The sequence below is a fragment of the Capsicum annuum genome, chromosome 6 (assembly GCF_002878395.1).
Source record: "Capsicum annuum cultivar UCD-10X-F1 chromosome 6, UCD10Xv1.1, whole genome shotgun sequence".
In the NCBI taxonomy this organism is placed as follows: domain Eukaryota; kingdom Viridiplantae; phylum Streptophyta; class Magnoliopsida; order Solanales; family Solanaceae; genus Capsicum; species Capsicum annuum.
The window spans coordinates 149,566,768-149,581,593 of NC_061116.1; positions in this window are offsets into that span (position 1 = coordinate 149,566,768).

Sequence of the window (14,826 nt, forward strand, 5' to 3'; positions counted from 1 at the left end):
CTCTATGACCATTATTTTTTTTTCTTTTTAGTAAGAACATTTAATCTTTTTTCAATCACATTATAATTGTAAAAAACCGAGAAAGATAAAAAACCAAAAGAATCCGACCAAAATTAAAATTAAAAAAACCAATTATAAATTGGTTTGATTTGGTTTATAGATTTAGAAAATCGACATTATTGGTTTGGTTATATTTTAATAAAAAATCGAACTAACCCGACCTATGTACACCCCTAGTCATAACCATGGGTTATTTCAATATTCGTATCTATAAGCCACCAATCATATCTATAAGTCATTAATAATATCTATCAGCAATATCATATATATAAGTCATTAATCATGTCTATAAGTTGTATCATATATATAAGCCATATCATATCTATAAACATAACATATCTATAAGCCATATCATGTCTGTAAGCCATTAATCATATTCGAAAGTCATATCAATAATCACATACTTAAGTCATTAATCATATCTGAAAGTCATATCAACAATCACATATATAAGTCATTAATCACACCCGGAAGCCATATCAATAATTACATATATAAGTCATTAATTATATCCGAAAGCCATATCAAGAATCACATATATAAGTCAGTAATCATATATGAAAGCCTTATCAATAATCACATATATAATTCATTAATCATATCCGAAAGTGATATCAATAATCAAAAAGATAAGTCATTAATGATATACAAGAGCCATATCGATAATTAGATATATATAAGTCACTAATCATATCTGGAAATGATTTCAATAATCACATATATAAGTCATTAATTATATCTGAAAGTCATATCAATAATCACATATATAAGTAATTAATCATATTCGGAAGCTATTTAAATAATCACATATATAAGTCATTAATCATACTAGAAAGCCATATCATTAATCACATATATAACTCATTAATCATATCTGAAAGTCATATTAATAATCACATATATAAGTCATTAATCATATTCGAAAGCCATATCTAACTTACTCATTAAATACATTCAGCCTCCTCAAATATCAAACCAAACATTAAGAAGGGTATATCATGTATACATAAGTCTATCAAGCTAACACAAATCTTGGCCTAAGGTGGGCCGGAGGGGCCCACTCTAATTCTTAAAATCCATTTTAGGCAATATCTACCCCGAACTAGGCTAAGGTATCTAAGTTTATATCTAAATGTTGAATAATCCAAAAAATAGCCCTAAGATAGTAATCCTTCCCCGAACATGAACAATCAAGTCAAGCAACTTAAAATAATAGCAACTAACACAACTTCCTTAACTTAGGCAACTAAGACCAATTCCACCCTAATGTGAGTAACTAAGGCAATTTCACCTAGCTAAGCAACAAAGTCTTTCCCATTATAAACCCAACCCATGAAGCCAAATTCACCTAAGACATGAATAACTACACTAATTACTCTAATTTTATGGTTTTAAGGTAGACTAAATAGTCAAAGTACACCAAATATTCTTATTCATACTTTGAACACCTTAATCCCACCCCATATATAGCATAATATCATAATCATACTATGAGATAGCTCAATCTAAGAAGAAGGTAAACCTAGCCTACCTGGGTGTCGAAGAAGAGTCCGAAAAATCCACTAATCACTGATTTCCCTTTTTAAGATGCTTTTGCAATGTGCCCGGCTATCAAAATCATAATTTACTCATCAAAACAAGAACAATGGTACTCATATTGCACTATATGCTTTGGGTCCAAAATTATGTAAAAATCTCATGTGGGGTTCATTTACGAAGTCACATATTCGAAACCAACACAACATCACTCTATGCTCAAGGAATATTTACCATAAAAATGGCTGAATTCCAAGCTATAATGGTATTAAAATAAAATCACCAAGATTTTAGGGATTTTAGAAAAAGTATGGATAAATCAACCATGAAAATAATGAAATCTTACCGCAAATTAGATGGAAACTGTGTAAAGTAATGATACTAAAGCTCCACAATCAAACATAATTGATTCTCCCAAGAACTCACACTTCTTAGGGTTTTAGATTCTAGAGAATGGATGAAGATAGTGAAAATGGGACTAAGTAGGTATTAATACCATTCCCAGGTAATCGGGTATCACTTAAGCAAACTTTGGGTCACTTAAGTGATACTTGAGCTCTGACACGCTAGTCGCTCACGCGATTAGCAGAACGCTTATGTGATATTAGGCTGCTCGAGCCAATGTTGTGTGCGTGACAAAAGTATCTCTCATGCAATAGTTCCCACACTATTAAGCCATTTACTTTAGTGACTAAATAAATCGCTTAAGTAATATTACTGGGGTTCACCAGATTGCTTAGGTAATCACATCGCCTAAGCGATACACCAGTACCAGCTGAGACTTAGGGAAATTTTAAGTCACTGTTACCCTTCGAGATTCATCCGAAATCCCGTATACACCAATGGACTATGCTACCCTATCAAATTTAACATTTTAGAGTCAATGGCATAGTCAAAATTTCCATCTGAGGTTATTTCGATAAAAAGTGGATCCCACACCCACTTGTCATTTTTCTTAACTTCCAATTAATAGCTCAGAATAACTCTGGGAGCCTCAGGACCCAAACCAAGGGTCCACCTAACCTAAAATTAATGTTTTGGAGCTACACGAACTATAAAAATTAGTATATAAGGTTGTTTGACTAAAATTTTCACCCGGTAGCCATTGAATCAACAAAGGCTTTAAAATAGAGAATTGGCTCTAAAAACCAAGCGAATTACACGATGACTGAACTGTAAGTTCCAGCAAGTCATAAATCTCTTTAGCAGCTAAAGTAAAGCTCTAAATGGTGAAAATATAGAAAATAACCTAAAGGTTCATTACAGCTCACTGGTATTCTAAATTAGTCTTTAACAAGATAAATTAGCCACTGCATATTCCAGTCGTACTAGGATTTGCACCAAAAGGGCAAATAAATAGGAGTAAGTACGGTCTACGTATGCTCAATAGGTGGTATAGGATGACTAAGCAAAATAGAAAACAAAATATACAAAATATTAAGAACACACTTCCACATGTATTTAGAAATAATCCCAAATAGTAGCTCATGTTGTATCGCCTAACAATTCTACAAGTATAATATTTATAGACAAACAAATACATATGAATATATAAGAGGAGTTAAACACGTAACACAAATATGAAAATAAAAGTGCAAATAATGCAATACAATTTAATACAATGGGATAATGGTAGGTTGATAATAATATAAATTATCTCATGGTGGCCATCACATGACACCGTATACACCTTCCAAGCTAAAGCTTCCAGTATAGGACCCATGGAGGGGAGGGGAGTTCAGCACACATATGCTTTTACAATCTCAATCAACCTTTCCAGAAAAGACCCCAATCAAAGGTTTTACAAAATCTCTCAATCAATCGTATCGGCAAAGACCTCGACCAAGGGTTTTACTAACTATTTTAGATTTTCTCAAAATTAGTTTTCCTCAGTGGTATCAATCTCATGAATATGAATGAATAGAATAAGGATGTATACTCATATCCAAATCAGTATGGAGATATAACCAATTCAATAATGGTGAAAATAAGCTCTCAAAATCAACTTAATATGTTAATACTTCATAATATAAGCCATCATATGAAACCACTGGATAAATAGTCAAGACATAAATAATATCAATCCAAACATATCTCTGGGCATCACTATAATGATAGAGGCATATAATGTTTATAAGGCCTATAATATCAATCTAAGCTCCCCACTCAGCATCACGATAATGATAAGGCAAATAAATGAACAAGTAAGGCCTATATTATCATGTCATGTCCCCACATGGGCATCACAACAAATATAAGATATCAAGTCAACAATAAAATAGATATAAGCCCCCATCAAGTAAATGATACTAATAAGAATCCCAAAGCATGATCGCTTAACTAAATCCACAACTCATGGCATACTTACATGAATGGTTAACTACCTAGCCCAGTCTGAAAAAGTTAAGTTATAACCTACCTCAAAAAGCCAAAAAACAAGTCTAGACCCTTCATTGTAGAGCCTTTCCTCCATGAATGTTCTCATAATGGACTGAACCTATCAAAAACATAATCTCATGTTAAAAGGAGTCCAATAATAACCATATTATCTATATTTATTTTGGATCCAAAAATAGTTCAAAATCGACACAAAATTAAAAAAAAAAAAAAAAAAGGTAACCCTAGAATTTTATTATGAATTATATTCCCCATATTAGAAGAAGACTAATCTAAAAATCCAACTGAAAATGAATTAAATCAAACTTTAAATCGAAGAAAAACTAATTTTACAGTTTACTAGGTAAAATCCTAAAAATCTAAGTTTGAAATCATGATTTTAAAGCTATTTTAAAGATAAAATCCATGGAGAAATGGTAATAACATGGATTTGGAACTTACCCAAACGAATTTGATAAAAATCTCCTTTGGAATCGCCACTACCTAAGGTATCAATTGTGAAAATGGTGAAAATCACAAAAATGGGAGAAATATACTATTCTGATGAGCAGTACCTCAAAAACACGGACAATCTTCATATTTGTGAGGGTCAACATTAACCAAAATTTAAATTATTCTTCGTATTTGTTGTCAACCTTCCATATTTGTGAAGGCTATTTACACATACCCTTCATATTTATGAATGTTTGATTATGATCGCAATGAAGATGACCCAACCAAATCCTCAGGTTTACACTTTTCAAACACAGTCCTGATCTTGGGTGTATTTATATGTCTAAGCACCATAACTTACTCATATTTTAGCTAAGTTTTGAGAACAAAAGTGCCTAGTTTCTTATGTTTTACTCTACTTTGATGTAATTGAGCTAACCTATGTGATTAGCATGATTTCAGGTGTTAATGAGGTAGATAAAGACATGATGAGACTGTGGATTACGGATGACAAATCACACAAGAGGAAAAGTTTCTTGTTGGATCAAATGTGATGTTTAGAAACTAGTTTGGTCATGAGTCCCTCCCTACGACTCATTACCACACATTATAACTCATGAGGTGCCAGTGGTAGCCTAGGTAGTAAGCTCAAAACTCATAAATTTCAGAGGCAAAAATACAGGGTGTTACACATAGTCAAATAATGAGTTGAAGTAATAAAAATAGACCTCTTGATTGTTCTCTCTACATGTTAATATGTTTATGATAAATTGTGGACATATGAATTATGGATCTTGAGTAAATTTATAGTGAGCATTTATTTAAGAGTTTGAATAATGTTTAGTTGATTTTGATAGAATGGATGGGGTTTAGTAATCACTTAAGGTATAAATATGTTATAGTTCTTTGATGGAATGGATGAAGTTTACTAATCACTTAGGGTATAATATATTTTATTTATTTGATGGAATGATTAGAGTTTAGTATTATTTAAAGTATAAAGAGATCCTAATTATAAATAAGGATTAAGAACAAGAACCTTGGCTTAGGCCATAAAACTCTTGTTTTGCATTAAAAGGTTTTATGATGTTTTATGTTTCTAGTACTACCGCTTACTTTTCAATATTTAGCTGCAGTAACATGCTAGGATAAGGATTCAATTTGACCAACAGTGATATTAAATGTCGTTCATGTCCAGGATATAGACTCGTGGCATGGAAAACTTTGTATCCAAGCATTAGGTTTAAGAATTCCAGGGTGTCTTTGAAGTCACGTCAAGTAAAGTCCATTTTATGAGCATGAAATGTGCCACACTTATAATAAGGAAGTTAGAGTATGTTAGTGTCATGACCCAACTCCATTGTGAGTGACACCAACACAATGCCTCGGTGAAAGAATCATTTAACCCCAATTGTCCAACACTAACATTTAACAAATTTGAAAAGTAAAATAGTAGTTTCATTGATTTTTGTAATTCAATTGGTAATGAACTCAACCCAACATTATGAAATTGGATTTAAAACATGGATATATGCATATTGAAACCAAATTAAAGTTATTGCATTGTTTAAAAGTCTAATTGGTCACAAACGACTTTGAAAGGCCTTTATGGCTATGATTTGATTTTAAATTAAAGCTTGGGGGTCATGGATTCCCCCAAGTTAATGAATAATTAGACCATAGGGGTCATGGATTCCCTTAACTTAATCGATAATTGGACCATAGGGATCACAGATACCCCCAAGTTAGAGGTCTATGAAAATGGCATAATGATATTAGCTTGCAAGTGTAATTGGTATGACGATACTAATGATATGTGCCTTAATAAATAGTCCTTGGTTTAATAAATGAGAATGTGTAAATATTTTAATTGGGCTTAAAGGTGTTTGTGTAGGTGGCCATGGAGGTGGAGGTCCCGAGGGACCAATACTGGAAACTTGTGTTTGTTGGTGTGGGTGTAATACCTTATATTTCCATTACTCATTTCAACTCTCAGTTCTCGAGTATATCTATATAATTTTTTCAAAATACTAAGAATTTTCCAGTTTAAGACTTGCCATTGTGTAGGAAATTCAGTCAGCTTTCAAACGATAAAAATTCGCCCAAATTCGATACCCGGGTGAATAGTTATAGAAGTTTTTGTAAAGAAGTATGCCAAAGTAGGCATTACCGTGTCGTGAAGCAAGGACAAATGTCAATTTTCAATTTCCAATGTGCTATTGCGATAAGCCTGTATCGCACCAAAGTTTCAATTTCCACTTGTCAATTTCCAATGAAGCAACGTAATTCTATTGCGTCGCGTCAATGCCCAGTTTCCCAATTTTCACTTTCCACTGTGACTCCACGATACCAATGTATCACGCCAAGGGTCAATTTCACACTTGTCCTTTTTGAACAGTTCCAGCCAGGTTTTTAGTGGCTCAATGCGATGCCACCGCGTCGTGGTGGAGCCAAAATTGGGATTCTTCAGTACTGAAAATTAAATCTTTACCAGGGATAATTGGGTATTTTTTCCATGACCCAAATTAGTCTTAAACACGAAATTAGCCCCTAAATAAACTAATTAGTCTTTATTCACTCAATTTCTCTCAAGACTAAATCATTCTCTCTCAAATTAACAAAACTCTAGCTTCAAGAATCAAGAACAATTCTTAAGAAATCCTCCAAGAACCCTCAAGAAATAATCTTCTCAGGTATGTTAGGTGTTCATTCATGGGTTCCTTTCACCCATGAAGTCCAAGAACCCTATTTTAAAATACAAGTTTACAAATTTGTAATTTTAATGCTTGAACTAGATTGTATTTCATGATTTTGATGTTGTTTGGGTTTCAATCCATGATTAATCACAAGTTTTTATGAAATTTAGATAGTATATGTGTTGAATTTTGTGATTTTCATGCTAATCCCTTCAATTGTAAGCTGGGTGTTATATTCATGATGCTTATTTATTGACTATTATTATATGAAACAAGCATGCTCCCCCAAGTGTTTGATAGAATTCCCATTGAAGTTGAATAGTGAAATCATGACATGTTATCATGTGGTCCCATTCATGTACAAGATCATGCCTCTCAAGTGTTTGACAAAATGTCTAAATGAATACATTGTGAACAAGAAACTAATGTTATGCTTTCATGATTGTTCCATGCTTTACTATCAATGCTATCGAGTCCTGGGGATATTTAATACATGAAATCTAGTTGTATACCTAAAATCACAGTAGTTACAGAATAGTCTTAGTAGTATTATAAACAGTAGTACTCAGTCAATTATAAAACTCAGTTAAACTCAGCTCAGTCCAGTTCATCTAATGGTCAGTGTCATTCAGTTGGGAGTAGGATTCAGCACCGAGCAAACCCAAGGATGGGAGCTCACGTGTTAGTAGAGGGTATGATCCTTAGTAGCCATCCTTGTATTTCAAAACTATGTAGCCAGCGTAGGTTGAGATATCAGCCTGCTAGTTGAGGGTTGATAAGGTATTTACCTTCCAGTTTATGGTAATACCATTCTCATCAGGGAACCTGCCAGTAGAGGGTGGCCCCTAGTCCTTCAAGATGAGTGAATCCATACAGCTAGTGTCTGTACCCATGGCACAGTATTGATACCCTTCCAACTAGGGTTACAGGTTCAACCCCAATTAATTTAGAAAAGGGCATATTGGTTAGATGATTACCTCTTAGAGTTTCAGTTTCAGTCTCGGTATAGAACTTAGTTAAGTTCTATAGAAGCAGGACTGTCAGAAATAGTCACCTAGTTATGAGTAATTCAGTTATCAGAAATCTCAGATATTGGTTACTCAATTATCAGCACTCAGTACTCAGTTTCAGTATATATGTACATGCACAGTATTGCATACTCAATATTTACAATAGTTTCAGTTATCCATGTACTCGTATTCACTTATGCCATATCATTCAATCAGTTATTATTCATGCATATGAACCATTGTATTCATCCTTACCTCATCTAGAATACCATTACATTTCACTTATTATCACATACTCTTTCTTTGTTCTATGACGTCTCATATCATAGGTTTGGATGCTCAGGTTCTTAACCATGCTTAGACAGACTCAGTCAACAGTAGCAGATTTAGTAGTGAGTCCTCATCTATCGAGGATATTCTTTTATGGCAGTATTTCAATAGATTTAGCATTTTATTAGTCAGAATTAGTTAGGGGATTTTCCTATCAACTCCACATTCACACAATTTAGTAGAGGTTTTTCAGACTAGACTAGTTCCGACAGTGTTCAGTTTTTAGATGTTATTATCAGTTGCTATGTTTATCAGTATCCAGATTATGAACCTTGTGGAACTTCAGCCTAACTTCGGTATTATTTAAGTATTATTATTATTATTACTCAGTGCTCACAGCAAGTAATAGTCACGGGTTAGCTTGTGTTCCTTCAAGGTTGTAACCACCGTGTGGCATCCGAGGTACAGACTCGGGGCATTACAAACTTGGTATCAGAACCTAACGCTCAACAGAGTCCTAGGGAGTCTGAAATCCATGTCAAGTAGAGTCTTATGCATGTGTGTGAAGTGTACCACACTTATGGGAAAGAGGCTACGAGGCATTATAGGAAAAGTTTCCCTCCTCTCAGTATTCATGTTATGCGAATGAGCAAGAGCTCAAGTTAAACTCTCAGTCTAATTCCTTTATTTGTTTATTTATAGAGCATGCCTTCCATAAATACCAACAGAAGAAGAACAAGAAACCAGCCAGCACCTCAGTCCATTTAGGCAGATCCCCTGGATGAGCATGTCTCCTATACAGAAGTCAGAGCTGCATTTACCACCCAAGCCCATTCTATAGTAGCTTAGAATTAACGGCCAACTGTTGTTCAGGCAAACCCAGTGGTAAATACTACTGCTGCCAGGATTCAGGATTTCACCCAAATGAATCCTCTCCTATTTTAAGGATCTAAGTCTGAAGAGGATCCATAAGAGTTCCTCGATTAGGTGAAAAAAGTCACAGATATTATGGGAGTGACTTCTAGTGAGAGTGATAAATTAGTTTCCTATTAGTTGCAAGATGTATCTCATAAGTGGTTTAAGCAGCAGAAGGCAGACAAGAGCACAGATGCAGAGCCCATAGAGTAGGAAGAGTTTACTACTGCTTTCCTAGATAGATTCTTTCCCTTAGAGTTGTGAGAAGCCAAGGTGTTAGAGTTCATCAATCTCATGCAAGGAATCATGAGTGTTAAAAAGCATTCCCTTAAGTTTACTCAGTTATCCAGGTATTCTCCCCATGTGGTAGCAAATAGTAGGTCCAGAATAAGCAAGTTTGTGTATGGGGTATCAGAGAGTATGGTTAAGGAGTGTAGAACTACAATGTTAATTAAGGATATGGATATATCTAGGCTAATGGTCCATGCTCAGCAGATAGAAGAGGCTAAGAATAAGAAGAGAGAGAGAGGGAAAACAAGAAAGCCAGAATAGGTAGTTTTAATTTTCCTTAGCCTAAGTCAGAGAGCGGTACTCGTTCCTAGTTTCACCTAAGATCTTATATTCCTGATCTATCCTCAGCCAGTTCTCCAGTACCTAAGTTTAGAAATGGTAGAAAAGATAGGATGCCAGGCTCTAAATCTCAAGGTAGTGTCAGCAATACTCGAACAAATCCTTTTTGTCAGAGATATGGCAGAAACCATCAGGGTATCTATAGGGCTGGTAGTGATATTTGTTTTAGGTGTGGAAAGATAGGTATAGGATCAGAGATTGTCCTTATTCAGGTTTGTAGGGTCAATATAATTGTCCTACAGCTCAGTTCGGTCACTCGAATCAGCAGGATGCCACTTCCAGTGCCACCAATGGGCAACACCCAAACAAGCTTTATGTGCTTCAGTCTAGACAAGATCAGTAAAGTTCTCCTAGTGTGGTCACTAGTACATTATAGATCTTCTATTTACATATTTATGCATTATTAGATCCAGGAGCTTCTCTGTCTTTTGTATCTCCGTACATAGTAGTCAACTTTAAGTTCAGACTAGAAGTTTTAATAGAACCCATCTTAGTCTCTACCCTAGTGGGTCAGTCTATCATAGCCCAATAGGTATACAGGAACTGTCCGATTTTGATATCTCAGAAATCCACTTTAGCAGACTTAGTAGAGTTAGAGATGATGGATTTCGATGTCATTCTTGGCATGGATTGGCTTCATTCATGCTATGCCTCAATTGATTGTAGAAATGAAATTGTCTATTTTCAATTTCCAAATTAACCAATGCTTGAATGGAGGGGTAGTACTACAGCGCTTAAGGGTCAGTTGATTTCATACCTTAGAGCGAGGAAAATAATATCCAAGGGATGTGTCTATCATGTTGTGCGAGTCAAAGACTCTAGTTCAGAGACTCTTAGTCTTGAGTCAGTTCTAGTAGTAAATTAATTCTCAGATGTGTTTCCTGAATATTTTCCTAAAGTTCCTCACGAATGGGAGATTGACTTTAGAATAGACCTTCTTCCAGATACTTAACCCATATCTATTCCGCCATATAGAATGGCTCCAGCTGAACTCAAAGAGTTAAAAAATAGTTAAAGGGCCTTTTAGACAAGGGGTTCATCAGACCCAGCATTTCCCTATGGGGTGCACCAGTCTTACTCATACGTAAAAAAGATGGTTCACTCAGAATGTGTATAGACTACCATCAGTTGAACAAAGTCAAAGTCAAGAACAAATACCCACTTCCCAAAATTGATGACTTATTCGACCAACTTTAGGGTGCCTGTTACTTCCCTAAGATAAACCTCAGATTCGGCTATCATCAGCTCAGAGTCAGAGAATGTGACATTTTAAAAATAGATTTCCAAACCCGGTATGGTTACTTTGAATTTCTAGTCATGTCCTTTGGCCTCACAAATGCCCAGCAATTTTCATGGACTTAATAAATTGCGTGCTCAAGCAGTACTTATACATGTTCATTATGTTTTTCATCAATGACATTCTTGTCTATTCCTGTAGCAAGAATGATTGCCCAGATCACCTCAGAATTGTACTTCAGACTCTCGGAGCCCATCAGTTGTTTGCCAAATTCAGTAAGTGCAAATTTTGGCTAAGGTCAGTAGCATTCCTTAGTTATATTATTTCTGGTGATAGCATTAAAGTCGATCCTCAAAAGACCAAAGTGGTGAAAAACTAGCCTAGAACCATTTCTCCATCAGATATCAGGAGTTTCTTGGGTTTAGCTTACTATTACCGTTAATTTGTTAAAGGATTTTTGTCTATCGCATCCACTATGTCCAGATTGAATCAGAAGAAAGTTAAGTTTTAATGGTCAGATTCTTGTGAGAAGAGTTTTCAGGAGTTGAAGACTCGACTCACTACAGCCCTAGTTTTACTCTACTAGATGATTCAGATGGGTTTGTTGTATATTATGATGTATCCAGAGTAGGTTTGGATTATGTCTTCATGTAGAGAGGTAAGATCATAGCCTATGCCTCTAGAAATCTAAATCCCTATGAGAAGAATTACCCTACCCATGATCTTGAGTTAGCAGTTGTTGTGTTTGCCTTAAATCTTTGGAGGCACTATTTGTATAAGGTGCATGTTGATGTGTTCACAGATCACAAAATCTTGCAGTATGTGTTCTCTTAGAAAGATTTGAATTTATATCAGAGAAGGTGGTTAGAGTTGTTGAAATATTATGACATAAGTGTTCTATATCATACAAGCAAGGTCAATGTAGTGGCAGATGCTCTCAGTACGTTGTCTATGGGAAGTATTGCTCATGTTGAGAATGCTAAGAAGAAGTTAGTTCAAAAATTTCATTAGCTTTCCCGACTAGGTGTCCGCTTAGTCAATTCAGTAGAGGGTAGTGTGTGGGTGCAGAATAGTTTGGAATCATCCCTAGTTTCTAAAGGAAAGGAAAATCAAGATAGAGATCCCAGTCTAGTTAAGTTGAAAGAGTCAATCAGAGATAAAAAAAAGTAGGGGTTTTCTCCCAAGAGGGAGATGGTGTGTTGAATTTCTAGGGTCGGCTTTATGTACCAGGTATAGATGACTTGAGGCAATGAATTCTTGTAGAAGCACATGGTGTGCGTTACTCTATTCATCCAAGGGCCACTAAGATGTACCATAATTTGTGGGACATCTATTAGTAGAGTAGGATAAAGAGAGATATTATATAGTTTGTAGCTAAGTGCTCTGCATTCCAGCATGTTAAGATTGAGCACCAGAAACCTAGTGGGTCTATGTAGGAGCTTAGTATTCCCACATGGAAATGGGAAGAAGTGAAAATAGACTTTGTGATTGGGTTGCCTCGTAATCGTCATCAGCATGATGTGATTTGGGTTATCGTAGATAGGATAACCAAATCCTCTCATTTCTTACTATTCCATACTTCCTATTCAATCGAGGACTATGCCAAACTCTATATCAGGGAGTTGGTCAGGTTACACGAAGTCCCAGTATCCATTATTTTAGATAGAGGTACCTAGTTTACCTCTTATTTTTGGAAGGCATTTCAAAAGGGTCTTGGTACCCAAGTTCACCTCAGTACAGCTTTTCACACTCAGACAGATGGTCAAGTAGAAAGGACCATTCAAACTCTAGAAGATATGTTACGAGCAAGCATTGTTGATTTTAAAGCTAGTTGGGATGACCACTTGTCTTTGATTGAATTCGCATATAATAACAGCTATCATTCCAGTATTCAGATGGCTTCATTTGAGACTCTTTATGGTAGGAGATGTAGATATCCAATTGATGGGTTTGAGGTAGGTGAGGCCATAGTACTGGAGCCTAATTTAGTGTTTGACGTCCTAGAGAAGGTTCAGTTTATCATTGAAAGTCTTAGAGCAGCACAGAGCCAACAGAAATTGTATGTAGATGTAAGGAGAAAAGATCTCGAGTTTGAGATTGGTGATTTTGTGTTCTTGAAAATCTCTCCCATGAAGGGAGTGAATAGGTTCGACAAAAAGGGGAAACGCAGTCCCCGATATATCGGTCCTTATAGAGTTCTTAGCTATTTCAGAAAGGTAGCATACGAGCTCAAGTTTCCTTCTGATCTAGCTTTAGTACACCCAATATTCTATGTCTCCTTGCTAAATAAATGCATTGGTGACCCAGAAGTCATAGTTCTCTTAGAGGGTGTTGATATTCAGAATGATCTTTCTTTCAAAGAGGTTCCAGTCCAAATCTTCGATCGTCAGATTCACAGATTAAGGAACAAAGAAGTTCCCTTGGTCAAAGTTCTTTGACAAAATCAATTCGTTGAAGGAGCTACTTGGGAAGCAGAAGTAGATATACGGACCAAGTATCCTCACCTCCTCTTTGCAAACTCAAATTCAGCTTGAGGTAATAGTCTTCCTTATATTTACTCAGTTCCATATTCAGATACAGTTAGAAACGTAGTCTTTATTACTATTGCATATCATCTTCATAACAGTCATGCATTCATGAATCAGTTCATCCATGTACTCATGAATCAGATATGCATATTCAATATAAGAAATCAGCTTATCAGTATTTCAGTCATGTACTCCATTCTTCAGTTGTGTTTGTTCAGAGGATAAACCCAGTCTATCAGTGTTCCTCAGCTTAATCAGTCTCATTCGAGGATGAATATTCCCAAGGGGGAGATATTGTAATACACTGTATTTTCCTTGCTTAATTTAACTCTCAGCACTGGAGTATCTCTATATAAATTTTTCAAAATACTTAGAATTTTCCATTTTAAGACCTGCCATTTCATAGGAAATTTAGTCAGTTTTCCAATGATATAAAATTCACCCAAATACAATACCCGGATGAAGAGTTATAGCAGTTTTTGTAAAGCAGTGTGCCAAAGTAGGCATTACAGCATCGCAGAGCCAGGCAAAATGGAAATTGTCAATTTCCAGTGTACCGTCGCAATAAGTTCACATCATGCCAAAGTTCCAATTCTTACTTGTCAATTTTCAATGAGGTAACGCGATTCCATTGCATCACGCCAATGCCCAATTTCTTAATTATCACTTTCCAGTGTGACTCCGTGATACCACCGCATTGTGCCAAGGGTCAATTTCGCACTAGTCTTTTTTTAACAATTCCAGCCAGGTTTCCATTGGCTCACCATGATGCCACTACATCACAGTAGAGGCCAAAATTAGGATTCTTCAGTGACGAAAATTAAATCTTTCCCAGGGGTAATTGGGTATCATTCCATGACCCAAATCAGTCTTAAACATGAAATTAACCCCTAAATAATCTAATTAGTCTTTATTCACTCAATTTCTCTCAAGACTAAATCATTCTATCTCAAATTAACAAACCCCTAGCTTCAAGAATCAAGAACAATTCTGAAAAAATCCTCTAAGAACCTTCAAGAACTCCCCTAGAACTCACTATGCTAACTATCCCCAAATGTTGTATCCTTATGCGATACATGGATTGAAAACACTTTTGTTTCCTTGGGCAGTGATAG